Here is a 25,448-nt window from a genome sequence, read left to right on the forward strand (position 1 = left end):
TGGAAACATTTATGGAAGCCAAGAAGAGCTTCCCTGAGGCCTCCACCTCAGGGAACCAAGACAAGACACAATAAATCAGTGCGCCTGCAGAGGTTGATCCCTCTGTACTCACTATGTTTTTAGAGACCTGCATAAAACTGATGCGCGATAGCAAAGCTGTGGAAGACCTAGAAGAATTAATAAATAAATGCTCCAACAAAGAGAAAGTCCTTGATGGACATCGGGTGGTCAGAAAAATTGGAAAACATAAGGCACGAACAGGGCGCGAGATGAGGCTCACCATGCAGATAGGTGATTATGATATGGACCAGGTCATTTTGGATCTAGGGTCCAATGTGAACGTATTATCAAAACAAGCATGGGAAAGGATGGGGAGACCTGCGCTGCAGTGGTCTCCGATTCATCTTATGATGGCGAATCAATAGAAAATCATCCCCATGGGACGTCATACAGAGTAATAGTTGATATAGAGGGTGCGAGCGCGATGGCTGACTTTGAGGTTATAGAAATCATTGACGATAGTAACCCCTACCTCGCGCTCTTGGGAATTTACTGGGCTATTGACATGAATGGGGTCATTAATTTGAAGAAAAAGATGATGTCCTTTGGAAGAAAGGCGTTGCGGGTTATAGTGCCACTAGATCCTGCAAAAGGGGTGTGCTATATTGAACTAGTCCACGATTATGATGAAAGTGATATTGAACTGGATCAAATTTATAAGATAATAGTGCATGATCAGGACTAGATCAATCCAATGGCAGATGGACGGATTGCCTGGGACTGGGAGAGTTCCTACACCTTTGATTCTGACGAGGAGTTAGAGCATTGGCAGAATCGCTTGCATGAAGTGTCTACATTACGATGCAATATGATGATGAAGTCACTGTGCTATGTTTCGTCAAAGGTAAGGAAATTACCCTATTATGATGGTTTAACTGATGTAGATCTATTTTTGGATTAATTTGAGCACAAAGTCCCTGAGGATCATCGCTTCCAAGCATTAGAGTTGGCACTGCGCGCTACGCTTGCACGATGGTGGGGTACGCATAAGGATAGTTTTGCTGGATGGCGTGATTACCGAAGAATGATGAGGTTACGGTTTGGGCGTGCTAACACTAGAATGACTGAGAAATATAGTGGAAGGGACGATCCACGTGATCACCTAGCGAAATGGGCTAAAGCATGGGGAACAAAACTGTAGCTAGAGTGGGTACACATATTTTTCCATACTTTGGATACAATTCCCATGAACTGGTATCTGGAAATGGAGCTCCACCATGGCACCGCGGAATGGGATGTATTGAAGGAAGGGTTCTTATTGACCTTCAACTTTGAAGACGGCTTCGCAAGCATCGATGAAGTGCTACAAGAGATTAAGGTGGTTATCTTCAGAACACCGAAGGAACCTATGGAATGGATCCAACCAGACTAGAGCACCCAGTTGTGCCATGCATTGGAATGCTATAATGTAACCACTGAAGAGGAAGATGAAGATCCAAGAAACATTAATATTCCAGAGGTAGAAGGGCATCGCGAAGTCGAAGGCCCACAAATAGAAAACCTAGACATATCTGCACCTTTGAAGACAAAGCAAGTCAACATTAGCACTAAAGAAGAACCGAAGTTTGTGAAAATTAGGCATTATTGGGATGACGCTACAGTGGATAAAGTTGCTGAGTTACTCCGCGAATACCGAGATCTCTTCCCCACTAAGTTTTCAGATTTAAAGGGTATAGTTGGCGATTTGGGCATTATGAAGATCACTCTGAAGCCAGACGCAAAGCCTATTAAACAAAGGTCATATCACCTTAATCCTAAATACAAGGAAAAGGTTCACCAAGAGCTGGATAAGATGCTGGAGGTAGGCATCATAGAACCTGTTGAAGAATCTGATTGGGTGAGCCCGATGGTGGTTCAGGAGAAGAAACAAAAAGGTGAAATAAGGATTTGCGTAGATCTGCGGAAGCTTAATGATGCGTGTGTTCACAACCCATTCCCAATGCCATTTACAGATGAAGTGTTAGACAATGTTGGAGGGAAGGAGGTCTATTCCTTTACTGACGGGTTTTCTAGGTATCACTAGATCAAGATCACGCCAAAGGATAGGAGAAAAATGACCTTCGTGACGGAATGGGGTTGTTTTCAATACACTGTGATGCCATTTGGACTCAAGAATGTGCCTGCGATATTTTCCTGCGTAGTCATAGTAGAGTTCAAGGAGTTCATTCACAAGTTTTTGGAAGTATACTTTGATGACTGGACAATGTTTGGATTAGTGAATCACCATGTAGCAATTCTGTGCTTGATGTTGGACGCATGTCGCAGAGGTCATGTTGTGTGCAAGCAAGGATTGATGGTGGACCTTGTAAATATTTTGGTAATCATGAATTTGGAGGTCCCTAGGAACGTCAAGCAACTGCGCGCAATGCTGGGACATACGGGATACTATAGAAAATTTATTAAAGCTTATGCTCAAATTACTGCACCCATGGAGAAACTGCTAAAGAAGGATGCAACATTATGTTGGGATGAAGAATGTTAGCGCAACTTAGATGTGTTGAAAGAAAATATGGTCACTATGCTGATCTTGATATTCCCTGATTGGAAAAAGGAGTTTCATGTACATGTGGATGCCTCTTGCATTGCATTGGGTGTAGTGCTAATGTAGGCCGGTGAAGGAGAAATGGACCATCCTATAGCCTTTGCAAGTAGGAAGTTATCAAAGGTCGAGAAAAATTATTCAATGACTGAGCACAAAGGGTTGGCCATGGTGTACGCGCTGCAAAAATTCAGGCATTATCTGTTAGGAGGGCATTTCAAGATGTACACAAATCATTCTACCTTGAAATACTTGGTCAACAAGCTTGTGTTGGGGGGGAAGATCTGCAGATGGTTGCTACTATTTCAGGAGTATGACTTTGAAGTCATTGTGAATCCAGGGAGGTTAAATGCGAGACCTGACCATCTGTCGCGGATCGAAACATGAGAAGAGCCTAATAATCTGGAGGAAGGGTTGCCAGATGCGCAACTCTTTGCAGTGCGTGTAGTGGATGACCATTTTGCAGACATTATTCACTTCTTAAATATGGGGATAGCATCGGAAGGATATACAAGTCAGAAAAAGAAGGAATTAGTAGTGTGCGCGACCGATTTTTCAGTTATTACAGGACATTTGTATAAAATGGGTGAAGATGAAATATTGTGAGGATATGTGCCGAAATTTGAGCGGGATAGAATTCTCGCTGAAGCTCATGCCGGAGTTGCGGGAGGCCATCATGCAGGAAAGGAAAATGCGCAGAAGATTTTATGCGCAGGTCTATGGTGGCCAACATTGCACAAGGATTCCAAGGCATATTGTAAGGCGTGCGATGCATGTCAAAGAACTGGCAGACCATCACGAAGAGATGAGTTACCACTACATCCTCAAGTATCTTTGCAGCCCTTTGAGAAGTGGGTGATTGATTTTGTTGGGCCAATTCAACCCCTTGGAAAGAAAATGGGTGCACGCTATATTATCACTGCGATGGAATATCTAACCAAATGGGCAGAAGCACAACTGGTTAAGGATTGTACAGGGGCTATGACAGCAAAATTCTTGTTTGAGTATGTCTTAACCAGATTTGGCTGCCTGAAAGTATTGATGAGTGACAGGGGTACGCACTTTCTGAATGAAACGATCAGCGTGTTGACTGAAGAATTCTAGGTCTACCATTATAAGATTACACCATACCACCCGCAAGAAAACAGAACTGTTGAAGCCTTTAACAAAATCTTGGAGAACGTGCTAACAAAGATTTGTATTGTGCAGTGGAATGACTGGGATGTGCACGTACCTACAATACTATGGGCTTACATGACTACTTGTAAGAAGTTGACGGGGAAAACGTCGTTCATATTAGTATATGGGGACGAAGACATAATGCCAATGGAGTACATTGTGCCTAGTCTGCGCATAGCAGCTCTAACAGATATGGTGGATCACGAGGTCTTGGAGGAACAACTCGCGTAGCTGATGGAGCTCGAAGAAGATTGATTTTTGGCAGGATTCCATCAACAAGTACAAAAGGAACACAAAAAAGTATGGCATGATTGCCATATCAAGATTCGCACATTCAAGGTAAATGATATTGTCCTCTTATATGATAATAAATTCACTAAATTTCCGGGTAAATTCCAGATGCATTAGTTAGGGTCATATATTGTCAAATAAATTACAGATGGTGGCGCAGTTTAGCTCGTGAAGCTGAATGGGGAACCCTTTCCAGGAAGAGTGAATGGGAGCAGGTTGAAGTTGTATACAGGGGATCCTGCATAATGACTATATGGCAACATGATAGTCTTAGTGCTCTAGGCAATTGCAAGGGAGCACGGGACTATAAACTACACTGCCCAACCTAAAGGACAACGCAGCGAGTAGGCTGTGCAGAGAATGACAGGGATGCAACCCAGGAAGTTGCGCTTAGGAAGATGCACCATGGGGGAAGGTAGCATGCAGCGCAACAGGAAAGTGACCGTTAGAGTTACTGTTCATGATTTGACGGCCAAAAGATGGTTAAGAGGAGCGGGGCAGTGAAAATTAAGGCAGAAATATTTGAAGACCTGCCGCCAAAACAACATTTATTATCAGAAATTTGGGGGAACGGTCGGATTTGAATTCACCCCTATAAATTATGCGTGTCGATCCAACAAAGAACACTTTGCACTCTCAAATTTGTTGCTGAATTTCGCTGTCTGTCGCCTATGAGCCGAGCATTTTGGGAAGAATCCTGTCACGAGCAAACTTTTCTCCCATAGACGACAAGTTGTTTATGGAGAGAATGACTACCACCAACTCCGCTGAAGCCTTGAGTTTGGAAGCAGCTGTGTCCAACGCACCAGGACAAGAAGTGTCAAGTGTAGAGGCTACACCTGCAGTGCCCACGGCGCCGAGATCGCCCAGGCCGAAACAGACCATGAAAAAAGACAAACAACCTCAATGAGAGAGAAGCAACCAACAAAAAAGGAAAAGCAGAAAAAGCCGGTGCCGGTGCGCACATCCCCAAGGAAACATACCGAAACATAGGCCAAGTAGAAGAAAGATAAGCAACCAGAGAGAGTAGTGGACCTAGAGGCGGAAGAATTCCAGGGAACAAAGGATATTGATGCTGAAGGGGTGGAACCCATGACAAGGCTACCTAAGTATATCCCTCTGTGGAAGGGAAAAGCAAAGGTCATGAAGGACCCAGATACTGAGAAGTTTATAGTATCCACGCCCCTGCTACCTGAGTAGGTCCCTTTTGAAGGTCCTCGACTCGCGAGGATCCTGTTGTTAAAAATGGAGGATTGGGACCTCGCATACCACACTAAGTTTCCACATTTGGTGACAGACAAATATATGTGGAAGGTCTATTATGAAGAAACAAGTGTTACAACATTGGAGACGATGGAATGGGTCCATGGTGTCGAGCAATCAGGGTTGCTCAATCTGCTATTGGTGCCACATTATCACCGCACCCCACGATATGTGTGTACCAACTTCTCACACTAGTGCACGATGGGTGTTTATGGCTAGGAGAGCCTATCCCCATCATGGACATGCTAATTCACAGAATCACGTAGCTGCCTTACAAAGGCACGAACCCAGCTAAGGAGTTTGGAGGGAAGACTAGGGAGAAAGATCTTGCAGACAAGATGAAGAGGGATTATGACCTCCTCAAGAAGTCACGAGGGTATTCCATTCTTTCCATAACAGACTAGGCAGTTCAATTCGCTGCCTAGATTTTAGTAGGGAAGGTTATGAGAAAATGCTGCGCGGATGAAGTTTCAGCGCTAGTAGTTTCCCTTGCTACGCAGTGCGTGAAAGGCGTGCAATTTAATTGGGCAAGGTACCTCTGTCAGGAGTTCCTAGCGAACTGTCGAGAAGCCCAGGATGAAACCAAGTCGTTCCACTACGCTTGGTTGTTGTTGTCAATTGTGCTCATTGCATGGAGATTGTCGGAGGATAGCCAATTTCCTCTGCTCGAGGAAGGATTATTGGAGGCAGCGCAATTCACCTCCTTATGGTCTATAAAGGATGTCGCGCGGATTACAGAGACAAATATATTTTGGATTTTTGTGGAAATGGATCTCCGTATGGCAATCAATCAGCGTCCGAGGTTGTCCCCAACCTTTCACGTAGCTGTCAGTCTAGGCGACGTTCAAGGTTGACTTCCACAGAGTCTATATCCAAGCGTGAAAGGATCTAGAGCAGAAATGGCACCAGTTTCCATATTTGGTGTCAAAAACAGACATACAAGAGGTTGTAGCATCATGGCCTATAGAGTGGCACACCCCGTCAGAATTAGATGTTGGAACAAGCACGGGTGTGGAAAGTTCTGCTGCGTAGAAAAGGAAGGAGGCCGCGAAGAAAATGGCACGTACCCAGCAGAACAGAAAAATAAGCTACAGAAAAAGCTCACATAGAGCAAGGACGTGTTGATAAGGAGCAGGCAAAACAAGAGCAACGCGAATCATAGAAAGGTGATAAGTCACCTTCACTGGAGACAGAGGAAGAAGAGATTTTAGGACAAGGCAGCGAAGGTGATGAAGGGTAGTGCACCCCCTTCATTTTGAAAAGACGTGGCACAGAGCAACAAGGAGGAATGCATAAGAAGCAAAAAGCTGATAGAACACAGGTTGATCCCATGGTATTAATAGAGGGCAATATCGATGAGATCAGTGATAAAATTCAGGACACCGCCACAGAAGTGTTGCAGCAGTTCGAGCAACAATACATGCAGATGCTTGGGTGCGTCCAGAAGGATCTGTGTGAATTGCAACTCCAAGCAACGAGAATCCAAGAAGATGTCAGGAAAGTGAGTGACGTGCAAGGCAATTTGGCACAAGGAAAGAGTAAAGTCATAGAGATGGCCTGGCCACAGGATGTGAGAGTCTTCCCTTTACCTAAAGGTTCAGTCCACGCTGACACAGATGAACAGTGCGCACTGCTTCACAAAGTCACAAACATGGGACTGAACCTTGCCGCAATGTCACTTGAATCTTTACATGCATTACTTCAGGGAGTCGTGGAAGAGCTCAAGATTAGAGAACAATGAGCACTCACTGCTGTCAATGAGTTTAAAGTCAACAATCATCAATTGTTCATTAAAAAGACACAGGATCTGAAGGAAAAGGAGGCCTTGCAGGTGCATAGTTCACGTCTGGAGTTAGCAATAACAAAGGCATGCAAGACAGTGCCTGAGCTTCACATCCCGGAGGATGCACAACTAGAAGCCAAAATCAGAAAACTAGCCGCTGGTGTGCATGAGGCTAAAGAAGAAGTTGGATGAGTCACTTTCGAGTTCAACATGAAGATTGTAGAGCTGCATTTAAAGTTGCAGCCCACAACTCTGCCTGAGGTCCAGGAGTAGCGCGGAGTTGCAATTAAGGAAGGCATGGCTACCTTGGATGCCACAGTCACTGACTGTGCGACGCTGTTTGATCAGGCCATGGAGCTATTGACCAATCTGTAGGAGGACTTGAACCTGCAAACACTGAACATAGAGGTAAGGGAAAGGCAATGCCAATATGATGAGGTCAAGGCGACTGTGCGCACCTTAGCACCAACACAACTCCTTGCCAAGTTATAGGAAGGAAAACAACTACTGGCACAGGTAGAGGAAGCGTAGAAGAAGGAGGCCTTGCTAAAGGCTAGGTTGCAGCCTTGGTTGGAGGAGGCTTATTAGGTCATGAATTCCATTCAAGATAAGCTTAAGGGACTGCAACAAGCACAACAGACAATGAGGCTGGCAGTAGAGAGACTAGCCACTGAAAATTGATTGAGTAGGTTCAACAGGTAGCGGCACAAAACACTGTTGAAGTTGCAGTAATCTAGGTGGAGCTGGGGGATCTTTGCAGGAAGATCGCGGCACAACCAGACTGACTTGAGGGTGAGTCACGATCTTTGTGTTGGGGGCCTGTTGGGATGGGGTCCCTTGGGTTAGTTTGGGGTTAAGATAACCCAATTTTGGTACAATTTTGTAAATAATGTAAAGTCTCTGCGATTTGTGGATGTGGAGTGTGTAGGTGAATAGGAGTCAAAGGGGCTTAGCCCCTTGTTTTGGATAAGTTTTGAGTCGGTTTTGAGATTCACCCATGGTTCGCAGACCATGGCATTGTATGAAAAAGACTATAAATAGGTGTGTCTTAGAGAGTCTAAGGCAGTAGTAGAACTGGATGGAACTAAGATAGAGAAGAAAGGAAGATAGAAGAGCGAAGGGCTCAGAAGGGCTTAGAAGGAGAAATGCTCTGCAACTGAGTGTGCAAAGGCCTAGGTAGAGTCCACAGCCATGTGAGTGGACCCCTAATGCTGTGTGCGCAGGGAAGTTTTGAGTCTGTAATCTTGAATTGAAGATCAATAAAGATAGTTTTCTGAAGAATTCCTGAGTATTTCTGTTTATCTCTGTTAATGTTATATGCTGCTGATGAATGATTTGTTTTATGAGATATTGATTGAATATTACATGATTCTCTTGAATAAGTCTTAATAATGTATGCAATACATGTTTAAGTACTTTCGCAAAGACTCTGATGGATTCTCTTATGTTTACTAATAACTTAAGTAAATCTATGCGAACACTAATTTAGGACTGCTCTCTGATGTGCGTAAGTAGGAAAATTGACTGTTAAAGGTTCACAAGGACTGATCGTAGACCTTTGCGAAGGTCTGAAGGTTGTTTTAACAGAGTTGCAACGACGTTCCCTAAGAGTTATCAATCTGTGCAAAGTCAGATCTAAGGCACTGAAAGACATCACACTAGTCTCTGGATGTAGAAATTTGGTTCTTCCATCCCCCATACTGCTTCAGGTGAGACTGCAGCCTGTGCTACGCGAGTTGTTTCCGAAAGGGCCAGTAGTATAGGGTTTGTTGGTTGGCGCAACTAACTCTGAACCTGGGTCAGGACCCCCTAAGCCAACAGTTAATGGTCAAGAAAGGAGTTATAATAGGCTGGAGGTGGCCAGTGAACATGGCCGCCCTTGGCTAGTAAAATTAATTTTGTGTTAGTCACCCATGTAATGTGGAGATGCCAACTCACAATGAGGTGGTGCTCATGTTGAGTGGGGTCATAATCATGAGGAGAAGGGAAATGATTGCAAGGAGTGGGGACAATGGTACAAAAAAGGAAACTCGTGTATATGCCATGTCACCAAAGCACTCCAAGCCTTTACCACAAAGAGAATATTAGGTTCCGGGCTCAAATTCATTTGCACCATCATTCATTTCCAAAAAATCAGTTAGAGGAAGGACGATCTATTTCTATCAAACCACCTAGGGTGCCACCGAGAAGTTTCAAACCCTATCTACAGGTGCTACAAGAGGAAGCTATAGGAAGGTATGAGATGCTACAGGAGGGATGATAAGGATCTATAGGAGGAATTGAAGGGTGAAAGGGAGCCACAATGACCTGAAATTGTCTCCAAACCCTCACGCACATATAGAGTTATTTTAAAAATAAGTAAGTTCCATTCTCCTTCCTTGTTTTCCATCCACTTGCATGAGAATTCTGCCTAAAATTGATAGCATGTAATAGACAATTGAGCAATAGGAGGTATTTATAGAAATTGTTGTGGATAGAAGAAGAGAAAAATAGTCTGTTTGATATCAATTCTAGCATCCTTATCCCTCACTCATAAAAATGATTTTAACATTGTTTCCACAAATGATACTGCTTTAAAAAAATTTAATTCCACACCTAAGTAACAACAAGGAGGGCAGTAAAGTAAATGGGGGTAGTTTTTATTAGAAGAGAACCCACAAACACCAAGAGGATTCACCAACACCCTCCTACAGTGAACATATTAAGAAGACATCAATAGTTGGGTTTCTTTGAACTGATAAAAGGATATGATGATGATATCACTCATGAATTTTCCATGGCACTACATCCTCAAGGGGAAGATAGTGCCACTATTGTTGTCAGAGGATTGGCCATCTCCTTAAGTCCTGAAACCATAAGTAGAGTGACCACCTTACCCTTGGGGGTTCGATGGAGCAAGGAGGAGAAGGAAGTAAGTGTTACAACCAGGAATAACTTCTTCATTCAGAGAGAGAAGCCCATAGAAGATAAGAATGGAGTAAGAAGAGAAAGCCTACCATACCCCTGGGATGAGGTGGCTTATCAAATCCTAAACTATATATCTTGTGAAGGGAGATTGAGTGTGGTATATGCCTATCATTTTAGGTTACTTCATGAGTTAATATTCAAAGAAAAATTGCCTCTCCCTCAAAGACTTAGTGTTCCCCATTTCCTCCTGCACTCAATCATTGAAATGAGCCAAAAGGTGAGGGAAGGAAGGCATCAACACATAGCCCACGATGGCCTCATAAAGTTAATTTTGATGGATGCTTTGAGCTACCACTTAAGGAAACCTGTCATCTTGACTGATTTTATGGACATGGGTAGGGAGATCTTCATTGAAACCCAAGACATCATACCTGGAGAAACACCAGCCTCCAACATTGGAGGCAGGGGAGGAAAAATGGAAGAAGAAGAGGCAAGCATAATAGAGGAAGAAGAAGTAGTAGGAACAAATGAAGAATAAGTGAAGCTTAATGAAGAAGAAGAAGAGAAACAGGTCGAAGAAAAAGGAATCCTTCAGAAGAATTCTAAACCCTAAGGAAAAGAGAAACAAGGACATCAAACAAGTCTTTCTCTAGGGAATTTAGAGCAAGAAGTGGTTGCCACATTGGCCACATTGAGCACACATGTAAAGCCAGAAAGTAGGCATTTGAGGGAAGGTCCCATATATTTCAAAATAAGGAAGAGAACCATGATCAAGCAGGGGAAACCACACCTTCCTTCAGAGGTCCCTATCACTATTGAGGAGTCACCCAATAAAAAGGGAGAAGTGGGGCCTAGTGAAGGAAAAATTGAGGAGATTACCTCTCCTAAGGGAAAAATCAAACCACCTGTGACATATGAGAGAAGGCCCACCACTAGGGAAGTGACCTTCAAGAAACCCAAGGCATGAGCTTCCCTTGAGCAGGTAGAAAAATAAGGGCTACAGGAGAAACAGGGGCAACTACAGGAGAAATAGGGGAAACTACAGGAGAAATAGGAAATGCTACAGGAGCAGAAAAAGAAGTTACATGAAGGAGAAACCACCTTAAAAGAAGATGAAAAAGGCCTCTAAGAGCTTCAAGAACCTGATTCATAACCAAACTTAGGGTCCTATTAATAATTTATTAGGGGAGGAAGGATTATACTTGAAAATTTTACAGTCCCACTCCTCTATGAGTTGGAAATAGAGAGAGGAATAACACATAGGTGGATGCAAATTGCCAAATCTAAGAATGTAGAATATGTGGGCCTCATGGAGGATAAAGTCACTGAAATAGGCAAGGATTTGAGTGATTTGAGACTAATAGAATCAATTATGAGGGAGCATCTACAAACATAAAACACAAGGTTGAGAGAGCAATTGCAAGAGAAAGAAACACAACTTGCCACTGTGGGAAGTCTCTCTATGGAAGCCTTACAATGTAGGCAAACATCAAAATCCTATGCTCTTTTCCTCAAGGAATAGTGGTTGCAATTCCAAATTAAGACACTAGCATAGTATGGATCCTTGCCTTTTCAAGACTACATGTAGTTTATTGATTTTTGCAAACAAGCTAGTATGGAAGATAGGGAAAAGGTAGCTGAATTCTATATGCACAATTTCATTCTAACAAATCTAAATTTTTGGGATCCCAATTCAATATTGGGAGACGTGCAACTAATGGGATTAGAATCTTGGTTGACTTATTAAGAGGCAAGGGATGCGGAAGTGAAAATGGTGATGACAAAAGAAGAGAAGGAACCTTTGTATATCAGAGCATAGCTAGTAAGCCCTAATGGTGTCATCAACAATCATAACCTTATTGCCTCTAATCCTGCTTTAACACCTAGATACAGAGAAACCCAAGAACAAGCCATTCTGAATTTTGAGGACACTTTTAGGATGTTAGGAACAGAGAGTCTACAAGCTTTTTAGATAAGGTGGTGTGCCTTACTCCATAGTCTAGAAATCACAGAGTATCACTCTCCTGAAAGGCTAAGGAATGCCTTGGAAAGAACCCCATTGTACAAAAGAATCATTCAAAGGCTGAAAATCAAATGGATAGGACTCAAACTCAGTCAACCTTCGCTATTGGGCTTATAGGAAGAAGGGAACCTAGCAGAGGAACAAAAGGTATGGACAAAAATAGAGACAAATGTAGGTTTTTATCCACAGGAGGGCACACCAAGTAAGGTTCCTTTGGATGTCAGAGAGGCCATCAGGGCCATGAATGAGTTTCATATGCATGACTAAGTTTCTCATAGGATGCAAAACACCTTCACTAGGGGGGTTGATGATGAGTCCCATCAATATGTATATCTTGAAGCTCATTATGCTATCCTACGGCCTTAAAAATATCCTTTTCTCACATTAATTCACATTTTTGGTTATAATATGCCCATTAGGAGGAGTAAAACGTGTTTTTCATAGTATGTGGACTAATGTGATTAAATTGTAGGAAAAAAGAAGCATTTTGAGGCATTTCATATGTAGGGCTTGATGAAGACAACCAAGAGGGAATCTAGGGAGGCTTCTCCACCTCCTTAACTATCTAACTCAGCTTGAGATTACCAAATCCTCACTCACAAGCTCGAATTCACTGAAAATCAGGCAACTCAAAGTGCATGAGAAGCTCAAGGAGGACAAGATCCAAAATTTTCAAGATTAAGGAGGGAATCACTCCTATTTTCAAGGGAGCTGCTATCAACTACCCTTTTGTATAAATAAACAAGCTAAAAGACTCATTAGGATTCAAGTTTTTGATTCATCTAGGAGTAGCTGTTGAGCCCAGTGCTTGACATTGTCATTGTTAACTTTCATGTGATGTATGGGACTACTATTTTTTGATACTAAGAATTTGGTTATTAAGTTGCATCTGAGCTAGTTTTAGAGGGTCGAAACCCTTGGGTTTGGGCCCACCTAGAGGCTTTGGTCCCTCTTTTCATTTCTGCCTTGTTCTTAGTTTAAAGAATTTCATGTCTTTCTTTTATTGCAATAGATGTTAAGCTATAAAAACTTGTGATTGCAGGCTTCCCTATCACCTCTCTTGTGGGAGAATGGTTGGAAAGATTTACAATCTCAGTCTAAAAACATTTTGTTTATGATTTCTTGGAAACAAATAGATGTTATTTGTCCTTCTTCATATTTACTTTCTGCAACTTAAGAGTTAGTTCAATGATTAGAATAGTCAAGGTGGCATAGAATAGATGTTATTGAAATTCAACTCATCTTTTCCATCATAGTTTATATCATTGTGTTAATGATCAATTGATGCATGCATGTGGCTAGTTGCAGGGTTATGTTGATCTACAAGGGAGAGACCCTCTTTCATCTCCACTCATACTTCTCCATCTTCTCCTTCCACCCTTTAATTCTACTCCCAAAACTCTGTTTCCACAATCAATATGTTTAGAAAATTAAGGACACCGTCGGCATTCATCTTGGTGCAAGTCAGACATTTGAGAGGTCTTGGGCTTGGCTAGGAGGCTTCCAAAAAATTCATTCAATCCCTCCTATCTTCATCCACCTCTTCATGCCTTCAAGACACCATCTCTACCCTAAAAAGGCTCCCATAACCCCTCCTGCAGCAATACGGTCCTCCTGTAGCAATACATGACCTCCTATAGCAGCACCTGTAGCACCATTTTCCTCCACCTGTTTTGCTCCGCACTTCAACCTTAGCTCATTAAAGATGAATAATGACCCCAATTGTGATTTTATGATCAAGAGAAGCTCCTAGAACATTCCAAGCGCCTCTTTTCCTCACTGCAAAACATAGTAGAACCAATGTTTTTCATTCACAAGCATGATACAAGTTAGATTTTTTTATTTTCAAGCAAATGTGAAGTATATCAATGATACATGAAAATAGGTTACCGAGTTGATGAATTATGCAATATAGAGTATATTTACTTCTGCAAGCAGATTAGCCCTTTCTCTTTCATGTAATGTTAATTACCATTTACAAGTTGAACAAATGGTATTTTCATTTTCATAGTTAAGAATCAGTTTTCGATTATGCTTTCATCAACAAGATTTTACTAAAGTTAAGTTGGAGGAATGGTCTCTGAACACCTTGATCTGATTTCATGAATGAGGGTGGCATAAGTAGAGCCTAACCTACTGTGTATATAGCATTGTAACCTCTAAGTTTGTATGAAACTCAGGTTGATAATTTAAGTTGAGGAGCCCCTGGGAGTTGTAATACTCTTGGTGCAATACTAGGGCTCACAAACAACCCTACCAAAAACCTAACTTATTTTAATTGTAGTATCCAAATATAGACTTGAGTACATGCCATTCTATAAATTATCATCTAGTTCATATTGGGGCAAGTCAATTCTTTCAGTTCAACATATCTTACCAACATTCTTTTCCAGATTCCTGAAAATCGTACTCCTCCTGCAAGAAAATGATTATATTTTTTATTTATTTATTTTTAAACAATAATATACTTATCTATATTCACAAGGAGATGTTCCAAGAACTGACACAATCCTCCCAAGTGTAAGTCAACCTCCTTGCTTACTACCCCCGAGCTTTTCATCTCACTGACAGGTTACAAAATTTTCCAGGAAAGTTTCCAAAAAGAGCATCTACTCTATCAACCATTGAACCTTTGGCAACGTCCTTCTCATTCTAAGTTCAAAATCGATATTTCTCTCCCATCGGTCTCAGCTAAGAAAATTTTTGGTCTTTCTCTCCCACCTGAATTTTCCAGTAAAGAAAAACCTCATTGTCTTCCTTTTAAGTGTGTTTTTTTTATTTTTTTCTTGGGCTTCTGAGAGTTATGACATTTTTCTCTAGTCATACTCCCTTTTATTTTCTTTTGGGTATAACTAACTTCCCTAACTGTCTCCCTCTCAGTTCGAGTTAAGTTCCACCCCAGTAGTTCTTGGTACATTTCCTGGAAACTGTTAATCATTATGTCTATTATCTCATCTAACATTTTCTAAATAAATATTTCCATCATTACTTTCGTTCCATCATTATATAAAATATATATGATTTTTTTTTTAGACAAGGAAAAATATCTACTGAAGTCTCTGAATATAAAATAAAATAAGTCCTAATTTTGCAAACCTTATAGGGTGTTATAGTGGCTATTGTAGGATCAAGGAGGGCGAGTTCAATAAATAATAACAAATAACAGCTCTCCATTTCAAAAACAATAAACAAACTACAAGTACACTTAGTATTATTATTCACATTGACATAAGAATATTTTGAAATAGAGTTTCATATGCCTTTTTTTTATTAACATAAAGAATAGTAGGTCATGGTAGGCCAAGGTTTCAATAATAGTGCACAAGGAGAAAATGAATGGGTAAGTATTTTCACTTTTTATTATCATAGTTATCTATGTTATCAACTGCAATTAATATATGTACAAGGTACCCTTTTCTATTGAGTTAGATGAGGGTCTAGTTACATCTCTTTGAGTTGAAATTTGATAAATCAACCATTCTATACTTGGAAACAACTTTGTCATAGATATAAGAGAACTATAGTGGAACAAAATTTTCTAGCCATGTATTCTCATAAATAAATTTATGTTACTTAGTTCATTACATTACTTTCTTTGATCTTAGTTCCACATTTCGTTAACTAGACATTTTATTTTCCCTTATTGTTTACTAACTAGAATAAATTATGGCACAATTAGTGGCTACACTAAGCTCCTTTAGGCACAACTTTATTAGTTTGTACATCTCTACATATTGATGTGCCTCTATACATATTGTTGGAATGAGGAGATGAATTTTATATATCTTAGATTGATATAGGTGGTCATATATATGTTATGATAAGTTAGAATTTTCATAAATTATGATAAGTTATAATTTTAATAAATTATATATAAATGTTTTTTATTTGAAAATTATGTAATTACACCGTAAGGTGTTTCCTCTGAGAAGAACTCCCCTCCCATGCCATTGCGTGCAGTCGTGAGCCATTGGATCATTGTGTTAGACGATCAAACTATTATGATCCATTGGATTATTATCATCTCAACCATTACTACACAATATTTTGTGTTATACCATTGATTGCTAATGTAAAAAGAAGAGGGTCGTTGATAGGAAAGATGAAGGAAAGTCAAGTCGGGTCATCGATTTAATGTGGCGCGAGGGGCAAGGTCGTTGGATTAGAGGAGGATGAAAAATATGTGTTAGGGAAAGGGTCACGATGGTTCACAAGATCTTGATCTATCTAATTAATAGGGTCTTGATCTATCAAATTAATTTCTTTTGTCTTTTTGTTGACATATCTGCAATTCCAAAGTCATGCAGTTTTGGCACTTCAGGAGGCTGCAGAGGCCTATCTTGTGGGTTTGTTCGAGGATACAAACTTGTGCGCCATTCATGCGAAGAGGGTGACTATCATGCCTAAGAGGGATCAATAAATTACTTAAACCAATTTTGCAGACGCTCATTTTATCCAATTATGTAACTCATTAAACATGAAGGATACCATGTCTTAGAGATTGTTGATGTTAAATAATATTCAAACATTTTTGGATTGTCTCACATTCTGCTCAAATTTCATGTTAATAATTCAATTGTTTGCTATAGGTGCCAATTGGAACCTGTAATGGAAGAGATTGATTGGATATTATGGCTAGGAGGTTCTGCAATTTTCCAAGATAATTTTTAGATATAATAAATGAATTGGCGATCCTGATAAAATCATCGCACTCGGAAGTTAGACTCACATACTTGAAAGAGAAGGAAGGGATTTTTTATGAAATTTTGTGTGCACATAAGGCTATTTGGCACTCAACATTGTCCTGAATGTTTGCAAAAAATATTCCTTTTTTTACCAGGTTGACATGATATATGTGGCCTTGGAATTTAATATACCTTGATTTATTTTTGCTCAAGGAAAGGGTAGAGTGGTGTATGTTTTGTCTTTGTTCATACTGATATAGCCATTAGATTGTTTTGCTTTATATGTAGATCCGATCAAATTTATTCAAAATTTGTAAGGTGAGCATATCTCCAACCTTTTGGGTCATCTATTGATACTTTAGGGCTTTGGATAAATTCTACAAGGAGTTGGTCGTGTTTAGAAAATTTAAAGAGTTATATTTGGTAAATTTGTCATAAAGTTCACTATGATGCAAGTAGAGAATATTTAACTCATAATTTTACAAGTTTACATTTATAACCAATTTTGTGAATCTAGAAAGTAGTAGAGGCTGCAGAGGCATATCCGTTGTCATTAATCATCTAGAAATCTTGTTTCACCTAGATTTTCATTATGTGTAGGTATATTCGCATGAAGATATGATTGCATAAGGTGCCAGCTACTGATGGTGAGCTTGTGGCCCTCCCTAGAAGTTTTGCCTATAAGACTCGAAAAGCCTCCCTTCTGGTTGAATAACATGCAAGCTATATTATATGGAAAATAAGCAGAATGGTAAACACAAGAAAATGTATGCACTCTTAAACACAAGAATGTGGCTTAAGTTCTAATTGAGAATCTCCCACGTACAACAATAACATTGTGCACATGGAGGCCCATTGTGCACATGCATGTCCCTTCAATTATGAAGTCAGAAAGACGGTCGAAAGCTTGCCCAAACTATACCTTAATCCATAATCCAGGGAAAAGTTCATTTTGAGTGGCATTTTTATATTGATTAAATTTTTTCTAACCAGTGATAGAGTTCTAAAATAGGATTCATAAGCAGAAAGAAGTTAATAACTAGATATTGCATAAAATTAGAAACAATTCTATCAATAAATTTAGTACAATTATCCTTTCAAAATGAACTAATGGAAAAAGAAAGATATGAATGAGCAGCGATTAGAAGATTGGCAATCTTAAATCCCTCCTTGTCTACTTTATCTTCTCTCAATCCCATCTTAGATCATAGATATTTATCACCAGATTCCATCCTTTCGCCCACACCCCACAATACCATTCTTATTCTCAATTGATCCCAGAAGTATTTTGAGTTGTGTAAGAAAAGTTTTTCTGTGGATTTCCAGTGGCCGGGGAAGTAGATCTTAAAGTATTTGTAGTGTTCACATTATATGACTGTGTATCAGAAAGAGGACAATGATGATGTTGGGGTATATGGAATTATGCTCTCCTTCTCTATTTCAGACCATAGGATGGACCTCAGACTCTCTGATGAGTGCTAGAGGGTTGATGGGGACTGTGGGATCGCGCTAAGATGTATATGTTACCACAATGAATGTAGTAAGCCCATTCTCAATTTTTTTTTTGAAGAATTGACTTATGAAACATGAATTGTCATGTTTGATAATAAATGGGAGTAGTTTTAGGGCTTTTATTTTTATCAAGCATTTCGTTGAAAAATTATTCTTCAACCTGGAATTTAAAAATCTGTATCTCAGTTTTCATACCCATGATTTGTTTCATAAAAACAAGACCCATTTTATTTTTTACAGTTCTCAATTGAAACTTAAATTGCCATTACAATTTCAATTTATTTTTTCGCAACAATCATATTTCCCTAAAATTGTTTGAATTTACTATTGAAATGTACACTGTTAGCTAATATATAGGAAGGGATTATGAACTTTATCAATGAAATACTATTGAGGGAGGATAATGTACAATTTTTTAGATTCCCATTTCAGAACCAAAGTAAGTGGAAGCTTGGTATGACCAAAACCAACAGACGTGGGGTGGTTTACAAGGAAGGGAAAGGGAAAATTTTGTTGCACTGAAAAATAAATCAATTTCTTTAACTGAAAAAGAATTGTGTTTAAAAATTAATCCATTGAAATTCTGACATTAGAAACATAAATAACTATGCTCAATATTATGTAGTGAAATCGAGGGGATTAGGTACACGGGAAGCAATTTTACACAAGAGAATATGGGACAGTCACAAATTGTAATTCTAATTCTAGTAATTTAGATTGTTTTAGAAGTCATGGATCATGTTTGTATGGTAGTTTTGGAATGATCAAAGAACTATTAAATTTAGGAAATTTTCTTCTTAAAAATTAATTTAAATTTGGCAATTAGATTTAGGTAAAATTTTCCTAAAAATAATATTAAAATATGACAATTTTGTTAGAGATTAGCATATGCCTTTAAGAGGGAATGCATAAGGCATTATATTTGAGTGGATGAATGAATTGAGGGAAAGGATTAAGTTATGATTTGAGTGATGGAACACTAGGACATTCCCTATGAATGGGAGAATGAACCACTATAAGATAAGTGGTAGAGGGAGGAAAAAATGAGATATGCTAAATGGGGACTATATTGTTTGATTTTCACATTTTATTGGTATGAGAAGATATTTTTAAAAATGGGATGCATAGATCATGAATTCATTCCCAACCAATGATGTAGGTTCAAGGGTTTGGACACCACTTTGTAACCTAGAGATAATACCTATCCAAAAAAGAGGTGAACATGTGGCTCCCAAATAATAATTTAATGATGAGGCATAGAGAGGAAAGGTAAATGTTATCAGTTGGAGACATTAAATTCATAAGGGCTATATGAGAGTTTGTTATAGTATGGTTATAGTACAACCCATTTTTGACATTGCTATGTATACACAATGATGGGGTCACCATCATTGACATCTTGAGACTTGGATCACATTAGTAGGTAAGAATAAGGTTAGAGGAAAGGGGGTATACCACACAAAGAAATTAATGGATACTCACAACCTAACTAGCTCCCCACTGCCCCTCCTTATTGTTGGCATTATGATACAGGTGTTGTCCTTGATGGCAACTCACTCAGATGAAAGATCACTATGCAACAGGTCAACAACAAAGAATTACAGATCAGACTCCAAAGAATGAAGAAAGAGAGGTATACGCAAGTTCACCTTGTCCAAGATGCGCATACATGCAGGTTTACTGAACAAAAGGAGCATATACGTACACACACACTTTCACAGAAGGAAAAGCGCGTATATCTTGGAAAACCAAAAGTGTTTGGTCCAAGGTATTTGATTGGTCTGAGGTATTTGGTCCAAGGTATTGGCCCTAAGTAGTTTTTGGTCCATGGTATTGAGAAAGGCCTAAAACTATATAAGGAGGAGAAGATCATTAGGCCAAGAGTGTGCAAGGATTTGAATATCTTATGAAGTGTTGGATCAAATATGCAGGTTAATGAGCTTCTGATGGTTTGCTTGATATGATCTAATGATGTAGCTATATCGCTGATGAAGGTTGATGGACCGAGATCACAAAGACTTAATAGTATTATCATTATGTGGTTTGATCTTGAACAACCTAGATCTAAATACTGATGCATGTTTTATTATGTAAATGTGATGATCTGGGTATGATTGAAGTCTGGAATAGTTGTGATGTTTTAAATTAGTATTTACAGATTTGTACACAAGTTTTCTTTAGTAAAAGAGCGTATACATGCTGGTTCAACATATCAAAGTAGCGTATACATCATAAATTTGAATTTCCAGATCTGTATGTTGGTTCCTTTGGTAAAAGTGCATATACACACTGGTTTGACACATGGAAGTAGTGTATACCTTATGAAGTATGATGTTTAAAGTTTCAGTGGTTTCTGTTTGCTATTGCAGTGTTCTGGTGACTGTATTCTAGTGACAATGTTTTGAATGATCAGATTGATTGATTGTGATTTGCTTAAGTGATGATGGGTTGTCAAGTGATTGATTGATTCAGTTGTGGTTGATTTAGAAAGTGATGATTGAGTTTTAGTGATTGGTTGATGCAGATGTATTTGATGGTTGTATTGTAGTTATGATTTTCTGAGTTTCAATGTTGTTGATGGGTCCAGTATGAAAATTGGATGAAACATGGCCTTCAGATTGTGGTGTTGTGTTCCAGGAGTATCCAGTCTGAAAATTCATGAAACGTGGTCCCTGGTGGAAGAGTGGAGTTTTCTGTAGGCTAGCACCTACGTACTAGTAAACATATTGGCTAGTACAAGAGCTGGGGGTTGTAGCTCCCTTCTAGTAGCAGCTGGAGAACGAGAGAAGGTTGTAGCCTTCTGTAGGTGGGTGCCTATGTACTGGTATGAGTCTACACCAGTACAAGATTGTAAACATATTTTCTTATTATTAAAAAGAAGACAGAGACGACAACAACAGGTGGTTTTTACCCACATTGGGTTTCCACCTTATATCTTGGTGTTCATGTGTGTTGCTTATATGTGATGCTTTATTCTGCTTTTACTTCACTGTCTAATAAATATTTAATATACTGGTTTAAGCACAATACATGATAAATTGTCTAAATCTAAAGTTCTCTGCATATATGTTGGTTGCTTTAAGTACAGTCGTGTGTACACGCTAGTTCACTTCATTGAAGTAGCGTATATAAATCTGTTTGGGAAATAAATTATAGATCTGATAATACTGATTCACCCCCCTCTCAGTATTATTTCCAACAATTGGTATCAAAGCAGGTCCTTCATAATAAGCTTGATCGCTTGAAGGGAGATCCATCATCATGAGTAATCAAGAAAGCGTGGGATCCATCAGACCGCCAATCTTTGATGGAAGCAATTTTGTTTATTGGAAAATAAGAACCACAACCTATCTACAATCACTTGGAACAGATGTCTGGGAAATTGTGGAAGGAGGATATACATTTCCAACAACAATTCCTACAGATACAGCAGGTAAAAAGCAATATGAAACCAATGCCAGAGTTGTCAATACTTTATTGGGAAGTCTGTCATAATCAGAGTTTGTCAAAGTCATGCAGCTCAAATCAACTAAAGAAATATGGGACAAAATCGTTCTGAGCTACGAAGGATACTCTCAGGTAAAACGTGCTAAGATTCAAACTCTTAGAATTCAGTATGAAACTATTAAGATGCACAATGATGAAAGTATAACTAGTTACTTCTTACGTATAGATGAGGTTGTTAATTGTATGAAGAATCTGGGTGAAGAAATAAAGGAAGTTACATTAGTTGAGAAAGTTTTGAGATCCTTGTTTGCTAAATTTGAATCAAAAGTGTCTACCATAGAAGAAAAACAAGATCTATAGACTATCACTATGACACAGCTTCACAGAATCTTAACTGCCTTTGAGATGAGAAAAGGAGGACCATCAGATATGAGAGAAGCTGCATTTAAAGCTTTAGCAAAAGGAAAGGAAGAACACAATGAATCAGGACATATTTTAGAAGAAGAAGATGAGGTAAACTTTGTCAAGAAGCTTCAACGGGGTTCCAGAAGATTTAGAGGTAAGCTACCCTTCAAATGCTTTGCCTGTGGCAGAGTCGGTCATTATGCTGCCAAATGTCCTCATAAAGATAAATATGAAAAAGGGAAGGAATATGCAAAATGGAATAGAAAACAAGTTGTAAATAAAAGGAGTTACTATACTCATGAAGATAGCGATGGTTTATCAAATAGTGATGAAGATGAAAATAGTAATGATTATAGACTTCTAATGGCTTATGACGATGATAATTTTTGGGATGCTTTAGAAGAGGATGACCTTCATGAAGAAATCTCTAAACTCAAAATATGTTTAGAAGAAAAGAATATGATTATAGATACCTTGACATACCAACTTGCTGAAAAAGAAAAACACAATGAAAAACTAGAATGTGAAATTGTGGGTCTAAGAAAGGATCTTGAGAAAACAAAATCTCTCAATCTTAGATTTGCTAAAGGATCAGAAACTTTAAATGAAATTATCAAAGTGCAGTATTCTCCTCTGATAAAGACAGGTCTTGGATATATTGAGGAAGCATCTCAATCATAGAAGCCGTCAACCTCCACTAAAAACTATCTTGATGCAACAAAGACCAGTGAACAGTATGACGATCGTTAGCAAAGGCATGAAGCTGATCATCAGGGAAATCATACTCACTTTACTCCAAGGATGAATAGAAACCGCAACCAACCACAGGAAAATCATACTCAATTTTCTCCAAAGATGAATATCAATAGAAACTACAATCACCAGGTCAATAGATTCAATAGTCACAGGAACTTCTTTAATGGGCAATGTTTTTCATGTCATAATTTTGGGCACAAAGTTGCTCAATGCGTTGCTTACAAAACCATCATGACTAGAGAAGCACGAAATCACAGGAATGTAATAGGCACCAAGGGAAATTCCTATAATAACTTTCTCCTCTTGAAAATATAATAGAATGCTCAATCTGTAACAACTTTGGTCATGAAGAATCTGAATGCAGGAGAAAAATACGGAAAACATCTCAAAAGAAGCAAACACCATTAAACCCCAAGATATGGAGAAAGAAAGAATCTCAAATAGAAAGATGTGGTATAGTCTTGCATGCAGAAGGACAAGAAAATTAGTGGTATTGTTAGCTCTGCTATGCAACGCTGATTTTCTAAGGTCAGAGAAAAGCTTGGTTTGCTTGGTTGTGCTCAAAAGGCTTCCACATTGGTCATTTCCTCCCTTTTCCTCCATCCTACTCACCTCTAAACCCTTTCCATTCCCTGAATAAACCCCCGAAATCAGACAGAGCCCCTTTTTAAGCCCCAGTCCTAAGCGCAAAGCTCAAACCTATCATAAAACCTCAATTATATGACTTTGCACCTTTATAACTCATCGCCTTTGATCTTCGCCATTGATCTTCCCCGCCGAATCTAACGACTCCCGTCGCGTCCGATAAAGTAACCTGCACGATCATTTCCCCACCATCCGATCGTTCCCATAAAGATCTGAAGGCAGTCGCTCTTATCGCGCCCACAATTTGATCGAATGTTAGTGTGCGATGAGAGCGGTTTTTCTCTCTCATCCACCGCTACATGTTGACTGCTGAGTGGAATCGCGTGACTTTTGGCTTTTATCACTTAGGGCCTGAAAGCGGTGCGATAAAAACCATTACCGCCCATCCAAACTGCCCACGCCCGTTAAACGACCGCACAACTCCATCGCCCGATCACTGTTCGATCTGTCCGCCAAAGATCCAACGGCCCTCATTCACCCCGCTCTTACCCCAGCCGATAGCCTCCGTCGAGCCATCTCCGCCGTCCGTTTCCTCGATCCGACGACCATCCTTTCCACTCATCCAACTCGTCCACTCGCCCATGCATTTCACGTCCTTCACCATTCCGTTTGCCCGAAGAAGGAAGATGACCAGCTTGCCATTACCAGTCGCTGTCAGACTTCTAACAACCATATTTAACAAACAACATGGCTGAGGGAGAAAAAGGATGAGCACGACCCTGCAACCGAATTTATCAGTTATGGAAGCCCATTAGTATGAGCAATCCAATGGCCTAAAGGGACAACGGAGCACCTTAGCAGATCGGATTCACTCACCGCAGCAAGAAAACACAATCAAAGACTCCATTAGGCAGTCAAACGCAGTTGGTGGTCAATTATGACCCCTCCATACCTAGAATGGCCAAGTGCCCTTGTAATGTAAATCTATAAATACCCATTAACAAGATGTAGTCAGGGTTGATGGTTGGCATTTTTATGTAAGGTTCAACTTCTAGAGATTGTAGATATTTTTTCACTTGCAGCATCTCGTCTTCATTTTCAGCTAATACAAGCTTCTTTTGCTATTAACTGCTCACTTTCGATTTTCCTCTGTTCTAAGATGTGCCTGATATACTGTGTTCTTGAGCTCTTGATGTTTAGCATTAGATAGCTATCATCCTATCTCTGTGTTAAAATCTTGTATGCATCATTGAATAGGTGGTCCAGGTTTCTTTCTATCTAATGTAGGAGAGCTATCATCCTGTCTTTGCATTAGTAGATTAGATTTGTAGACTTCTTTACTAGTTGCAGCCGGCCATCACATGGTCTTGTGCATCTACTGGTGTGGTTAGTATTCTCCATATTCACCTTATACCTCAAACTGTGAGTAGTTGGTGGTCTAAAGCCTTGTAGTCTGGGGGTGTTCACACATGTCTGGAGTGGAACAAAGTAGAAGTGGTTATCTGGCTTGGACAAGCATCATTCCTTCCATTCATCCATTGCAAAAATAGTTGAATTTATATGTTACCAGGCATCTCCGAGCTACAACTTAGGAGAGTTTCTTGGAATCCTAACATAACTGGTGCCATTGCTGGGGAGAGGAGATTGAAGCTCAGCTTCCCTAGGAGAATGACGCAGATCCAGCTTTGATGATAGACAAAGTCTAGACACATTTATGGTTGTAATCATCTATCTGGCGACTCTACTGGAGGACCAACCTTTTGGCGACTCCACATTACAGTTCTGGCTCAGTTTGTGAGGCATACTCGGAGAAATCCTTAGAAATCACCAGCTGACCCAGTGCTTGACCCTGAGAATATTGTTAAGGAGAGAAAGATCATTCAAAGAGGAGCATCAGGATCAGGTAATCCTAAACAATCTTTTGTATCTCTGCAAGAGAGGCTTGTAACTGAGCATGTCCATTTTGAAGATATAGAGACTAACATTGTGAGTGAAGAAATACCCTCAGAGACT

The sequence above is a fragment of the Pinus tabuliformis genome, chromosome J (genome assembly GCF_031772625.1).
Source record: "Pinus tabuliformis cultivar Carrire ecotype Pingquan chromosome J, CPIR1, whole genome shotgun sequence".
Taxonomy (NCBI): domain Eukaryota; kingdom Viridiplantae; phylum Streptophyta; class Pinopsida; order Pinales; family Pinaceae; genus Pinus; species Pinus tabuliformis.